At 42.8% G+C, this 16,133-nt stretch overlaps 1 pseudogene; it reads right to left on the reverse strand.

Annotated features, from left to right (window-relative positions):
- Positions 1-4,322: 4,322 nt before the first annotated feature.
- Positions 4,323-15,624, reverse strand: LOC149208726 (uncharacterized; annotated as a pseudogene).
- Positions 15,625-16,133: the final 509 nt, after the last annotated feature.

Here is a 16,133-nt window from a genome sequence, read left to right on the forward strand (position 1 = left end):
ATTGAGTTTCAATTCGAGATTATATATTGTTAACACTCAGGTTGTTCGCTTTGACTCCCAAGGGAATACGGCCGAGGTAACCACTAACCAATCATTGGACTGCAGGTTCTAGCCCACCTGCAATCAGTGAGGGTTCTCTCTTAATGATTTAGCATTGTTGATGATGATTTTAGGCTAGTTATTGATTTCAAGGGGTTTTGTTTAAGTTTTGGTGGGAAGGATGATGCTTCCAAGTAGAGAGGTAGGTATAGTATGAAAGTTTCAAACCATTGGGCATGGAGTCAAGGAGTAGGATTGCTGGTGCGTTTTCTTGGTCACAAGAGGAATATGGAGCAAGATAGTAGCACATGAAACAACATTCAAGCTAAATGGAAATGGATTGAAGGCTAAGGAATGAGAGGCAATTAAGAATCTCTCATTCAGCTTCAACAGAGGGAAGGTGAATGAGCTCTATCTAGGAGCAGTAAAGAATCCCTAGATAACTGTCAAAGATGGGTGAATTAGGGGAAATATGAGCCAAAGGGAATTCATATTTATTACCAATTCAGATGAAAAAATAAAGAAACAGCAGAAATTGAGCATAGAGTGCGGTTAAATAAAGCCTAAGCTATTCATCTTTTCTGCTATTTTGGATGGTGACATATGTATGATATGAGCATATATCAATGGAAAACAGAGTTAGGAAACACTTATTGAGTCATATTGCAACACAAGAATTCCATAATTCACTCTTCAAAACATTAATAACACAGCAGACAGTCCATTTTCCAAACTTTCAGTAGTGTTTGATTAAAGAAACCATCAAACATACAGAGCAAGTCTCTAGTGGAGCGAATCAACCAACCAACCCTCTAAACAGTAAGTTAGGGTGGTTTATATAGAGAAAATTTCCAAAAATATCTATTACAGCAGACCTTAAACAGGTCTGAAGGAAACAAGTTTTTTAACCTAATCCTGTCCTAAGATTAATGCAAGAAAATATCTTTGAGCTACGCTGGAGGCAGCTGTATCAAAATGAGTCAATATGGTGTCCTTATGGCTCTGTGCTGTTCATTTAGCCATAACTGTGCTTTGGGTTTTGATCCCCTGCTCTTGAGTGGTTTTGATGTGCATTAACTGTGATTTGAGAGCCTTAAATGTCTTCACCGCTTTCTTTGACTTTGCTTGGGGGCCTTTAATGTTCACCTGCTTTGGTATTGTCAATCTGATACTCTTTGCCGCTTCACTGATACTCTTTGATTTGACCTGGGCTTCATCTTTCCTCTAATACTCTTTCACAGTTGAATCGGGCCACTTTCTCTCCCTTGATGTGTTTGAAACTGTCAAATTGTGAATTTTCTGGGTTATGCAGGTAGCTGAGCCATGAGAGGCCCTCCATTTTGACCAATTTTTCTTAGCTAATCGCACATCGAAAACTACCTCAGTTTTTCATTCTGGGCATCCTTTGCTGCAATTTTCGCGCTTCGCGCCCTTTTCGGTGATGACGTCAGCATGATGTCAGCGGTGGGTCCCGGTACGGCATGGTGACGTGGCAGGGTGATGTGGCAGTATGGCAGGGTGACGTGGCAGTGACACGTAACAGTGGGGGGGTCGACGCAGAGGTGACGTGGCGGTGACGTGGAGCAGCGGCGGGGATGCGGGGTGACGTCACGAGGACGTGGCGGTGACATCACAGGCGGGGAGCGGTATCCGGTTTTCTCCCGCACCGCTTTTCCGCGTAGGTGGTATTGGGGGAGGGGCCTCCGAACACGCCGGGAGGCCGACACATGGCGGGGGTACGGCAGGGAAACCGCCCATCCCCCAGACGTTAACCTCCGGCGGATCGGGGAGCAGGAATGACCGCCCACCCTTGGATCTGGAGCGCTGGCCATCGGACGGCTGGCGGGTTAATTGGGGTGGCGTGCAACTTTGGAGCGGGGCCCGCGCGAATATTAAATGATAATATGCCGTGGGGGGTCCAAAACCTTGGTTAATGTGGGTTTTATGTGTTATGCGGGGGTAACGTTCAATGTTTAATTGAAACTTTTAAACACTGAACCTTAAACAATGAGCGCGAAATGGTAGAACAGTAAGGTTTTAAGGGTAAAGGGGTGGGCGATGGTTATTAACTTTAACCAAATGTTAAGTTAATCCCAGGGTTAGGACGCGCAAGGTTAATTCTAAGGCCCCAAATGGACCTAGCATTTCCTTGACTCTGTTTTTATGGCTATAGTACCAAGGGGTAGGATATTTAATATTTTTTGGAATTTTATATAGTTTTTGTAGTAATAGGGGTGGGAAAGTGACTAGGGAGCTATATAATAGAATTAGAGGTTAATATGAGTTTGTGAGGTGAAGGAGTAGGGGAGAGGCTAAGTTTATGTACTGAAACTTAGTCATAGGAAGTGAATGAAAAGTAGAAGAGTGATTTTTACACAAGAAATGTGGCTTCTTTTCATTGAAGGAAGTCAAAACTTGACTTGATATTTTAGAAAAATGAAGTGAAAGTAGGATTGGTTGGGCAGATCCCAAAGTCCTCAAGGGGATGTTAGTGAGAGATTTTAAGGAGGGGGGGGGGGGGGGATGAAGAGGAGTTAGACATGCTTCGCTTGAAGTCCTTCAAATGGAAAACTGCCTCAAACTTGTGATAAGTGGCTCTGTTCCTAATGTAGGACGATGGGTATCCATTCTCGCATCCATCTTTTGTCCTCTGATACCATGCTTTCAAGTGCATGAATAGAAATGACACTTGAAAATATGAAATGGATCACAAGCCATGATTCTGCAACCACAAAACTACTTACCCGACCTACTTGCCTAGCATTTTCTCTTCTTTTTGGTTTGGGTGCACTTGAACTAGCATACCCAGCTTTTCATTCTTTTCTTCTTGCTGTCCTCCTATCTAAATCTACACTTATTGCATCCAGGGCCTCAGATTAAGCTGTTGAGCACCCAAGATTCTCTACCTATCTACAAATCTGCCAAGATTAAACAGTTTGGATAGATATTCATCTCTATATTCTAAAACAAGAAATTTAAACCTAGGGAAGCCAAGATTAAGCTGTTTGGCCTTCCCTTAACTGTGAAATCTTTCAAAAATGGAACTTTTGCAGCATGGAAAAGATGAACATTTTTGGCACTTCCACTGTCAATCATGAAATATGAAACCTATTGGTATAGGAACCTAATAGATACATCGAAGGGAAGGAGAACCAGGTTGCATATGCTCTTAGCAGGAAGGTACAGCTAAATCATAGTAGTTATGAGCTCTTATGGGACACAGTTACACATTAGGATCTTTCAAGCAGGACAACGGGATGACAAGTACATGGAGATCATGCACATGTTACAACAGAGCATAGGTATAGGTAGATGTACAGGTTCAGGTATAGGTATAGGTACATGTACAGGTTCAGGTATAGGTACAAGTGATCGGGATGCAGACTATCGTCTCACGGTAGGTGGTTTGGTGAGGTTTAGAGACAGATCTATGTGACGAATTGTAGTGAGCTCAAGAAGCGTATCTTGAGGGAGTTTCATGCAAAGCCATACTCGCGTCATCCAAGATATCAGAAGGCATTGATAGCGATAAAGAAGTTCTACTATTGGTTGAGTTTGAAGAAGGAAGTGGCAAAGTTCATGGCTAGATGCTTAGATTGTCAACAAGTAAAGGTAGAATGTAAGCATCTAGGTGACTTACTACAACCTATAGAAATTCTGGAATGGAAATAGGAGGTTATTTCCATAGATTTCATCGCAGGTCTTCCTAGGACAGTGAGGCAGCATGATTCTAGTATGTTCATGGTTGACAGGTTGAGAAAGGTAGCTCACTTCATTCTAGTGAAGACTACATATTTAGCAAGTGAGGTAGCATGGGTATTCATTAGAGAGATAGTGAGATTGCATGGTGTTTCGAAGAACATTGTGGCGGACAGGGATGCAAAGTTCACTTCCAAGTTTTAGAGGGACCTATTTGCAAGCTTGGGTACATAGTTGTGTTATTGATATTGTGTTACAATGTTGAAATGTAAATGATATTGTGTTACAATGTTTTTACATTAATCGTAACAATATATGGAATAACGAATCAATTAATACTTAATAAATAGAGCAATGTATTCATATCACCAATGAACACTGGCCGCCACCAGCGCGACCAATTAATATAATCTATTATATAAGAAAAAAATATTTGTATATCCAAAAATCTAGCTTCACAGTCGGAGCATCAATGTGATGAAATGAGAAACAATGTAGCCCTATAGCTCCCCCCCAACCATGAATTCAATACGATCGAAATCATGCAATAAAACCCGCAATGGATCAATCTCGAATGGCGACCCTCACAACACCACGCTTACTTTCGACTTCTCTATAGTAACTTTGGCATTGGCATCAAGCCTGTCAACGACTAGATCCTACTGCACACAAAACTTAATCTTCATTGACTTCAATTTCCACAAGTTTATCTTCACGGGCACATCAGCCTTCAAACTCAAGGGAACGTTGGCCTTCTACTGCTACTCTTTTGGCGTAGAGACAACAACATTGGTGAGTCGAGCACCGGTACCGCTGAGCGCTATGTCCAAAAAAGTGGTGTTCTTGTGGCCTTGGTAGAATACTGGCTAGGTGCCCCTACAGACCTCCGTTGTCATGCCCCTAAGCCTGTGGTAGTCTTTCAACCACTCTAGGTGAGGTGCGGCACCACCGAACACTTTCTTTTCACCAATACTTATGTTCGTGGACTACGCCTAACCACTTACTCCTACTTAGTTTATGTTTCGCAACCAAGTATTATTAATGTTTCCTTTATACCAATGAACACCCATACACATTCATTAACATCAGCAATTATACATGAAGAACACAATTGCACAGTATAAAGGGAGGGGCAAATCCCTGAACAATGAGTTTGCCCAACAATATATTATACAATCTTTCAATATTACAAAGCTTTACAAGTATACTTGGAAACACCAAGTTTCATACTTAGCCAAATTTACAATCTTCGGCAAACTCGATTGCCCAGCTCGTTGGCACCTTTGCACGATCGTTGCACGACTCACCAACCCTTCGTTCACCTCATCGCACGATCGTGTTGTTTGCCAAATTGGGCGTGCCTCCAAGTCGCCACACACGAGCGCCTCTGCACGAGTCGCACCTCCGTTCACAATCTCAACACTTCACCAAAAGTCACACCGTGCACACTTGCACGATGGGCAGGCGCTCACCCGAGTCACCCAAGAACCCGTGCCAAGTCGTCGCACAAACCGGGTGCCACACCTGTGCACGCCTTACTCAACCGGCAGGCGACCTCTACCCGCGCCCTTCACCCAAATCCAAGAAATGACACTTAACTTCGTGCAGCCTTGCCCAAGAATGGGCACATCACCAAACTGCGCCTTTACCTCTTGCTGCGTCCACCCCTAGTTCTGCGCCTTCCTTTTCTTCATGAGCAAAGTCTTTATGTGTTGAGCGATGGCCAAATGACCTCCACCGCGTGCTAGTTTATATGAGTTGCAGGGCGAAGTCTTGGCTGCCCAGCTGACTTGCCCACGCCCTCAACTCCAGCGCAATTATCTCCAAAACATCTCGTCGGCCTTCTCCAAATGCCCACACGCAAGGTCGGCCTCCATAAGTTTTAACCCATGCCTCCACGCATATAAAAACTCGTCGCTCTTCCCTCCTATGCACTTCATTATAACATAATGCCTTCGCGTGCTAAGGTTGAGCTCGCACTTCAAGCCGGAGCGCACGCATAAGGACTGCAGGTCCTTACATCCTCCTCCATCTGAAGTCGTTGTCGTCCTCGACAACATACCATCTTGGTAGCCATCCACCAAGACCATCGTCAATATCTGTCTCATCCTCGGTCCATGATTTCAACTCCTCCACATACTGCAAACATCCCTGCAACATATGTAGAACTTCCATCTCCATCATGTGTCATCCTCATCCTGTGAATTGTTCTCCTTGTCTGCTTGATGCCAACATCTCTCCGTGCACTTCCAGAGCCCATGTTTGAACTAGTTGGGTAGCTAATCCAAATATCACACTCAAGCCATGAGAGTGAACATCCTTATGCCTTTACCAGTCTATCTCAGATTCTGCCACATCCCGGACTCACCAAGAATCTCACCCATGCTCAGGTCCATGGAAACTCCATCCCATCTGCAACATGTCATGATGCTTGATGCCAAGCCATCCCTGCACCATCTGTCATACCTGCTCAACCTGTTTTAAGGACTCACTGCCATGAGCAGCTAACAATGAGCCCCATCTTCTTTTTCATCTAAGAAGATGTGGAGGGAGTAGAGCCTGAAGGCTCACCCTCACTAATCATCTCAATCCACCTGTCAGGATTTTCTATCTCCATCCTCTGTAGATAAGTGATCTGATCCTCCTCGCGGACATTCGACCTCACATATGCCTCATCATCACCATCATCATCCTCAACCACTTCTAGCCTTCTTGACAAATCCAAGATACTATCTGAAAGTGTCCTGATGACCAATGACTGCTCAATAAGCTTTGTCTCAACCATAGACAACCTCTTACTCATATCTTCCATCCACTTCTAATCCTCCATTTGCGTTACTGCCAACTTACAATCAGGCTTTGTCACTCTAATGGTTGGTACACCAATGGGTACATCTTCCCTTCCATCGTAAATATACAGCCTCTTCAAATGTGGAACAATCATAGCATCGAATTGTTTCAAGAATTCCATTCCCAGCATAGCTTCGTAGTCATCTATCTACACTATAGTGAAGTCGACCTTCCCTATCCATTCACCTAGTGTTGTGTCCACTTTTTCAGCTACACCAAGAATACTATCAGGAGGAGAATTGATTGTCTTCATCTGTGCCTTCAACGGTACAAATTTCAGCCCAATTCTTCTCGCAGTATCTTCACCCATGAAGTTGTGAGTAGCCCCACTATCCACCATAGTGAATATATCAGCACCCCCAACCTTCATCCGAACATACTCCAACTTGTTCCTCTCATGATCCCTCTGAGAGATCACCTCTATAGCAGCAACAACACCAAGTATTTGCATCATCCCCACAAAAGCTTCTTCATTCTTCGTATTAGACTGTGCAATTGCAGCCACTTTCGGTCTAGAAGGATAGTTCTTCATCTTATGTGGTTCAGCACATATCCAACACTTCAAGGCTTTCTTCGTCTTCGATTTATCATCTGACTTCGAAGCATCATCCTTCTTCTTCTCTTTCGGCTTTTCAGACTTCTTCTTCCTATCATCAGAAGTCTCATCATAATGCTCCACCAACCTATCCACAGCAGCAAAAGCTTCCTCAAGTGTTCTAATCCTCTGCCTCTTCACTTCATTGCGTGCCCAAGGCTTCAACCCAATAATGAAATTGAACACATTGTCTCTCTCCACCATGTCAGGAATTTCCAGAACCGCACTTTCAAACTCCCGCTGATATGTCTAAAGGTTCTTGGTATCCTTTATGAACTTTATCTTCATCCTTGCTTCCCACGTTTCATCCTGAGGACTAAAATGGGCCTACAAAACTTTCTTCATCTCGTCCCACGAAGTAATGTCACCGGCACTGCCATTGGCAATCTGACCCAACCTCCTTCGCCACCACATCTTAGGATCCTTCGTCAAGAACTGAGCGACTACCTTCACTTTTGTCTCCTCATCAGATAGACCCAATCGTCCCAAGTATTGCTCCATGTCCCATAGAAAGTTTCCAAGAGTCTTTGCACTCTTTGTACCATCGTAAGATTCTGGTTCCTTGACTTTCACATGAGGCACTCCACCTGAGTTATGCCTCACGGCCTTCTTCAACACCGCGATCTCATCTCTGGCTTCGTCAAGAGATTTTCACAAGCCCACGATCTCTGCAATACCTTGGTATCTTGCCTCTTCAACCTCCTTTACCCTTACTTCAAGTTGTGTACACATAAGATTAGTGTACTCGTGTTGACTCCAGAGTTCATCGAGCTCTTCCTTCATCTTCGAATTGGCCTCTTGATCTCTGTCGATCAATTCCATCTTCTTAGTCCAGAAAGCTTCTAAGTCCTCCATCTTCTCCGACACTTTTTCAATGAATGCCATAGTAGAATCCTTCGCACCGTGACTAGACCCAGCTTGAGATTCAGCTGTCATTGCTAACAGCTTCCTTCTTCTTTGTGATCTAGTTTCAACCATCCAACAACTTCACCAAGATGTCTGCAACCTGAACCAGCTCTTGTTCCAGTTGTGTGAATCAACTTCCTTCACCTGCAAGTACCTGCTTCATTGTCACCAACTGTCAAGTGTATGTACACCTGCTTCACCCAACTTCCTGCAAGACTCCTCCAAGTCTTCAGACTAGATCTGATACCAACTTCACTGCACTGAAGTTGTGTAGCATCTTCAACCTTCAATGCCCAAATCAGTTGCTCTGATACCAATTGTCATGCCCCCAAGCCTGCGGTAGTCTTTCAAACGCTCTAAGCGAGGTGCGGCACCACCGAACAATTTCTTTTCACCAATACTTATGTTCGTGGACTATGCCTAACCACTTACTCCTACTTAGTTTGTGTTTCGCAACCAAGTATTATTAATGTTTCCTTTATATCAATGAACACCCATACACATTCATTAACATCAAAAATTATACATGAAGAACACAATTGCATAGTATAAAGGGAGGGGCAACTCCCTGAACAATGAGTCTGCCCAACAATATATTATACAGTCTTTCAATATTACAAAGCTTTACAAGTATACTTGGAAACACCAAGTTTCATACTTAGCCAAATTTACAATCTTCGGCAAACTCGGTTGCCCAGCTTGTCGGCGCCTCCACACGGTCGCCGCACGACTCACCAACCCTTCGTTCACCTCATCGCACGATCGTGTTGTTTGCCCAACTTGGGCGTGCCTCCAAGTCGCCACACACGGGCGCCTCTGCACGAGTCGCACCTCCATTCACAATCTCAACACTTCACCAAAAGTCACACCATGCACACTTGCACGACGGGTGGGCGCTCACCCGAGTCACCCAAGAACCCATGCCAAGTCGTCGCACAAACCGGGTGCCACACCCGTGCACACCTTACTCAACCGGCGGGCAACCTCCACCCGCGCCCTTCATCCAAAGCTAAGAAAAGACACTTAACTTCGTGTGGCCTTACCCAAGAATGGGCGCATCACCAAACTACGCCTTTACCTCTTGCTGCGTCCACCCCTAGTTCTGTGCCTTCCTCTTCTTCATGAGCAAAGTCTTTATGTGTTGAGCGATGGCCAAATGACCTCCACCGCGTGCTAGTTTATATGAGTGGCAGGGCGAAGTCTTGGCTGCCCAGCCAACTTGCCCATGCCCTCAACTCCAGCGCAATTATCTCCAAAACATCTCGTCGGCCTTCTCCAAATGCCCATATGCAAGGTCGGCCTCCATAAGTTTTAACCCATGCCTCCACGCATATAAAAACTCATCGCTCTTCCCTCCTACGCACTTCATTATAACATAATGCCTTCGCGTGCTAAGGTCGAGCTCGCACTTCAAGCCGGAGCGCGTGCATAAGGACTGTAGGTCCTTACATCCGTGCTCGAGTAGGAGACATCAAGATAGTTGTTGTCAAGATAATATATGCCGATCTTCTTGTTTGGATTCCAGGGCATTACATTCACAATGAAGTGGAAATTTGTGTGGAGGTCCACATTGTTGCTGAAGTTAGTGATCTAGAGGCTGTTGACAGAGTATTTGGGGATCTTTGTTTGGATTACTAAATACAGAATGCCATAGGCAATGACCATGATTGCAACGAGAACAAATAGAAAGAAAATGGTGCAACACAAGCAGCGGCAAAATGAATTCCAACGCTTGGGAGGTTGTGAATAGTATCTGGGAACCTTGATAGTGATGCTTCAAGAAACATCTAATTGACTAGGCCTGAAACGCTCTAGAGTTTCACCTTTTTTCTAATATTTGGGATCTATTAATCTATGAAGTCAATGTTTGTGTGGTCTCACTTTTGATGTCATCCTTGAGTTTATTTTATAGTTAGCCTCATTTGAGAGTTCTCTATGGGTAGGTGCATCTTCCTCTTATTATAGTTTTATTCTCTCTACAACCTGTATTGGTTGTCTATGGACAATTCAATCATCAATGTTGCAATATTTACTAGGGTTGTTAGTTGTGTCTTGGGGTTTATTCCTATGAGTGTTAACACAAATTTTCATTGTCATGAGTGGAAGATGGAGCATCAAAGGGTGCGCAACAACCACAAAGGTGGGGGTTGTAACCCCCAAGGGCGTAATAAAGCTCAATAGTAGGAGGTTGTTGAGAGCTATCATGCAATGATTCCCCCTAATACTCATAATTAAATTTGTAATTTAGAATCTTGGGTTGTTGAAGAAAGTCATGCCTTCTCAAATTCTGCGACCCTAATTCTGAGACCCTGGAAGATGTAGCCACTTGGATTCCTCACCCAAGGAACACCTAGGGATGAAAACAATATTATTTTAGAGCATTAAACTTTTATTGGAAGATGAAGACTCTGTAAGCCATAATATTGATGGATAAACAAGTTGAGAAGCACAACATCTTTACTAAGTTGAAGCATGTTAAAAGATACTAGCATAATTAGAATTATCGTTTAGATAAGATAATCTTGTTATGCTTGAAATGTTAATACTCTTTGAATTTTGAACCAATTATTTTGTAAATAAATTATCAAAACTATATAATTATCAAGCTAGACAATTTAAGACCATTTTTTTTTTTTTTTTTTTTCCGGGGAAAAAAGCACAACTTTTTATTATGATTATAAAAAGTTTACATACAATTGTTCTTAAGCCATGCTGGGCTCATTAGTACATTCACAGCTCAACCCTCAGGGAGCTTTTCTGCTGATTGTAACCTGTAGTAGTCTTCCTCCCGGGAGGAGGATTAAAATCCATAAATCAAAATAGCAAGTGTAAACCGGAGTCTCCTTCAGAGAAAGAAAAAACAACCCCGTACAGTCAAAAAAGTATGTCCACCAGCAATAGTAATGTTCCAAAAATATTAAAAAGAGGTCTGAATACTATGATCTAATTGCCGAATGATAAAACTACTAAGGAAAAATATATACAAAATATGTAACAGTATATAGAGAAACTGTAAATGGTGCCGTCAAAAATGGAGCTGATCATATTCTGAAATTACTGTTGCTGATCATATGGAGGCTGGTCTGTTCTGTAAGACTGCCCCTGATGTATCTCTTCTATCGCCCAGCTGCCCGGATCCTGTTGTAGACCAGCCTTAGATAGCTGATCTGCTTCTTCGTTCCTTTCCCTGTAGATATGGCATAATGAGAACCTGTTAAAGAATGTCTTCAGATATAAAATCTCTTCAACAATTGTCATCAAAATTTGATTTTGACAAGTAGCTAAACCATTGATCCAATTTATAACATTAAGAGAATCCCCAAATATCTGAATAGAGTTGATGTTTTTGTGTTGTAGCCAGCATAATAGGAGACGTAAGGAAGAAAGTTCTGCAAAATTATTTGTTCCTGTACCCAACCCAACCGAGGCTTTTAGAGTATGTTCTGAATTGATATGTATGCACATGCCTGCACCAGCCCTATTGTTTTGTGAGGCTCCATCAAAGAAACCACAAGGGATATCCTCCTGTATAATGATGTTATTTTGGTTTGTTCTGGATTTTTTTTTCTCAGGAGGAGGCAGAGCAGAATAAATGGCTGTGATATTAGAGGCAATAACAGAAGTCGGTGTGTTTTGATCTTGGAACAGACTCTTATTTCTCACAAGCCACACACCCCAGCAGAAGATAATAGGCAAGTTCCTCATATTCCCTTCCGAATAAGTTTGCCACCATTTCCTCCAAGTATCGCCCAGCGGATCATTTCCCCACTGTGCATTTACCTTGAGAAAACCAGTGACCTCCTCCCATATCTTCCTCGAGAAAGAACAGGTGGTGAAAAGATGATTTGTAGTTTCCTCATCAGATTTGCACAAAGGACATCGCCCTGGACCAGCTAAAAACCTAGATTGTAGAGTTTCCCATGTTGGAGCCTTCCTTTTTAAAATACACCAGAGAAAGAGCTTGGATTTGGCAGGGCTTTTGAGTTTCCATAAATCTTTGGACCACCATTCCGGAACTCCCCATCCTATCTTTCCCAATAGAAAAGAATATCCCTCTTTTGGAGAATACCCCCCAGATTTGCTGTGAGCCCACATTAACCTGTCAGGTTCCTCTCTTATCCTAACATTGGATCGTTTTAGTTCTTTGATGAAGCCTGTCCATTCATTCTTCCATCTAGCATTTAGCCCTAACTCTTCATCGTCCTTCCAAGCCTGTCCCCAAATAGTAGACTGCCCAACTCTTTCCACCTGATTTATTGAGGTGATACCTTTGGACTCAAGATGTCGAAGAAGCCCTGGCGATAAGGCATAAGCTTCATTACACCCAACCCAAGGGTCTCTACCAATCCTGATTTGTCTGCCATCTCCCACTTTCCATGCTAACCCTTGCTCAATCACTGAGAATGCATCCACCGTGGCCTTCCAAATTACAGAAGAGTTTTTTGCCTTCTTATTCTGACTCTGAATCCAATCTTCCAAAGGCATTGGATCTATATACTTCCTTTTAACCACCCTTGTCCACAGGTTTTCTATAGTTATAAGCCTCCAACCTGACTTTGCTGCTAACGAAGTGCTGAACTCAGGGAGTCTTTTAATCCCCCAACCTCCCCACTCTTTTGGTCTGGCCACTTTGTCCCATGCCACCCATGGTAAACCGGAGGATTCCTTAGAGCCTGCCCATAAAAATCTGCAACAAATTCTTTTGATTTTCTCCATTACACCTTTAGGAATCCAAGTTAGGGCAGCCCAGTAAACTGGGATGGCTAACAAGACTGATTTAATAAGAGTCAACCTACCTGCTCTGGACAACCATCTATAGCTCCAATGTGAAATTCTGGCTTCAATTTTTGCTATGATCCAGTTCCAGTCTTCTTTTCTGTAAGCAGCTGGTTTTAACCAAAAACCCAGGTATTTGAAGGGAACATCCAGAGATTGGCTAGGAAAAGGAAAAAGATCGGCCAAACGATTTCTTTCCCTTCTATCCACATCTACCAAACAAACTTGTGATTTCACAGAATTTATCTGCATTCCAGTTGCTTTTAGAAAAAGATCAAAAATGCATTTTATCTCCTTTAATTCGCTGTAATTACCATTAGTAAAAATCAATATATCATCAACGAAAAGAAGATGGGTGATGTAGAGATTTATTGCTACCTCAATACCTTTTACCTTATCCTCTCTTCTGGCTTTATGTATCAGTCTACTAAGCCCTTCAGCCACAAGGAGAAACAGGAGAGGGGATAAAGGACACCCTTGTCTGAGGCCTCTCTGGCTAGTAAAAAAGGAAGAGGCAGCTCCATTGACCAAAACTGCAAAGCTGACATTTGTAATGCACCCCATGATCCAGCTGACAAATGGATAGCTGAATCCCACATGAGTTAGAAGCATTCGTAGATAGAGCCAATTTATCCTATCATATGCTTTGGAAAGGTCAATTTTGAGAACAACACCCTTCTTTTTCTTCATTTTGACACTATGGATTACCTCCTGAGCGACCCCTATAGCTTCATGGATTTGTCTGCCATCCAGGAACCCAAATTGTTCCATAGATATGTTCCTTGACAAGATTGGAGCTAATCTGAGGGCTATAACCTTTGAAATAATCTTGTAAATGCAGTTACACAATGAAATTGGTCTGAAATCTTCAAAACTTTCCGGCTCATCCTTCTTTGGTATGAGAGCAATAAATGTTGAATTAAATGGTCTATAGATGTCTCCTTTCAGTCTTGACTCTTCAACTACTTCAGTTATCTCGTCTCCAATTTGATCAAAAAAATGGAGAAACAATTCTATTGTCCAGCCATCAGGGCCTGGGCTTTTGTCTTTGCCCATAAGCTTCATAGCTGCTTCAATCTCCGCCTTAGTGACCGGAATTGTAAGATCTTCAGATTCGTCTTCCTCAATGAATCTGGGAAAACATTGCACAGTTTTAAAGACTTCTGCAATAGTAGCCTCTCCCTGATCAGCAAAAATGTTTTGAAAATGTCTTTTCCCTAAACCAGAAAGCTCTGGAAAGGACCTGACATCTCTTCCTTCTTCATCTTTAAGGTGCCATATAGTGTTTATTGATTTCCTTCCTTTTGCAAAATTATGAAAAAATTTAGTGTTTTCATCCCCAGACTTTAGCCAAATTGCCCTGCTCTTTATTCTCCATTCTTCTTCCCTTTCCAAAAGAATTTTGGTTTGCTGCTTCTCCAAAAGAAGGATTCTATCCTTAGATTCTTGAGATGAGTATCCGTCTGAATCCAAACCCTCCATCTGTTTCAGCTCCTCCCTTATACAGATCAGCTCCTCATTTTGTTTCAATTTCCTATCCTTTGCCCAGGAAATTGTAGCTGATTTCAATCTTTTTAAATTTTCCATGAACAAAAAGCTTTTCTCCTCGCCTGCATTGTGTTCAGGGTGAATCCAAGTTTTTTTAAACAGATTGCTGAACGTTGGATCTTGTAGCCAAGCAGGATTAAATTTGTAAGGGGCGGGGGGTTTGTGAGGAGGAGTAGATATGTCTAAGAAAATCGGGAAGTGATCCGAATTCCCTATTTCCTCAACCCACTGTCTGATCAAAGGAGCTTTGGAGGATAAAGAGTCCGACAGCAGGAATCGATCTAATCTTTTGGCAATCCTGTCTGCTCCTATCCTTCGATTCCTCCAAGTAGGCTTTAGCTTGATCGGGAGAGGGTCAATAAAGTTATTCTTTGTGATGAGATTATGGAAAAAATCTGTAAGAGGATCTTCTCTCGCCGATGGTCCCCAAGCTTCAGCTCTACCCAAAGTAAAATTTAAATCACCTCCCATAATCATCACAGGTGCTTTCAAAACAGATTTTGTCATCAATTCATCCCAGAAAAATTCCCTGCCTTGACATGGCCCATAGATATTTACTATGGTGATGGGGAAAAGGAAATCAGGGGATATTATCTCCATTCCCATAACATTCTTCATCCCCCAGTTATTGAGAACTTTTACCCTCCCTTCTTTGTACCCAATTGCAATTCCCCTCGAATGTCCAAAGACATCCATAGCACTGAAAGTCCACCCAGGCAGAAGGGAATTAAGCATAGGTTCAATCTCATAAGCCTTCCCCAGGGTTTCTTGCAGAAAAATAACATCTGCTTTTGAGTTGAAAATCCATTCTTTCAAGGCCAGTTTTTTAGGTTTGCTGGCCAAACCTCTGCAATTCCAGGATGTCAGGATCATTTGATTACTCCCTCAGGGGGATGTGCTGCTCTAAGAACCCCCGGGATGGAATATTGTTTACCATCTGCAACATCCATCTTTGCTTTAAGTTTCGCCTTGGACAGATCAGATTTCCGTCCACGTTTGTTTTTGGATTTGTTCTGTGAATGTATCATTCCCAGCCCACCTAAAGACCCCTGAGTCACTTGGTTCCCACCCAAAGATCTCAGATTGTATGGGCAAGGAGTCCGGGTCACAGGGAGAGAGAGAGGAGGCCATTTGTCTTCACAATTTATATCCAGAAGCGGTAAGGTTTCAGTTAATGTTTCCACATCCGGATTAAACATTAAATGATCCATATTATCAACATTATAATTTTCTTGCTCTTTATATGACGAAGAAGCAATATTATGATTTACATAAGGATGCTCAGGAGAGATAAAAGAGGAGATAGTAGTCCCTGAGCACTTACCCTTCTCCGATTCGTCGGATTGGTCTTGATTTGTTTCCTCGACGAACCCTTTCACAGCTTCCTGGTCTTTAGCTATTTACTGGACGACCCCTTCCACAGCTTCCTGATCTTTGCCATTTTCCACCGCCATCTCCTTAGATTGTTCGCATTCATCCGCTGGCCCTTTCTCTGTCTCCTCTGCCTCCAGATTCATTGGGTCTTGCGGCTCCGGCAAGTCCTGCTCCATCGTCATCTGAACATCATCTTGAACATTTACTCTGTGAGCAGTTGTCCTACGAAAATGTCTCCTTCTTCTCTTATGTGGACAATCTTTTGCCATATGCCCATACTCGTGGCACCAATGGCATCTAAAAGGCAAGTATTCGTAGTCTAAAATCTGCTCATATACATATTCAT

Source organism: Pinus tabuliformis, chromosome 1_2 (assembly GCF_031772625.1).
Source record: "Pinus tabuliformis cultivar Carrire ecotype Pingquan chromosome 1_2, CPIR1, whole genome shotgun sequence".
NCBI lineage: Eukaryota > Viridiplantae > Streptophyta > Pinopsida > Pinales > Pinaceae > Pinus > Pinus tabuliformis.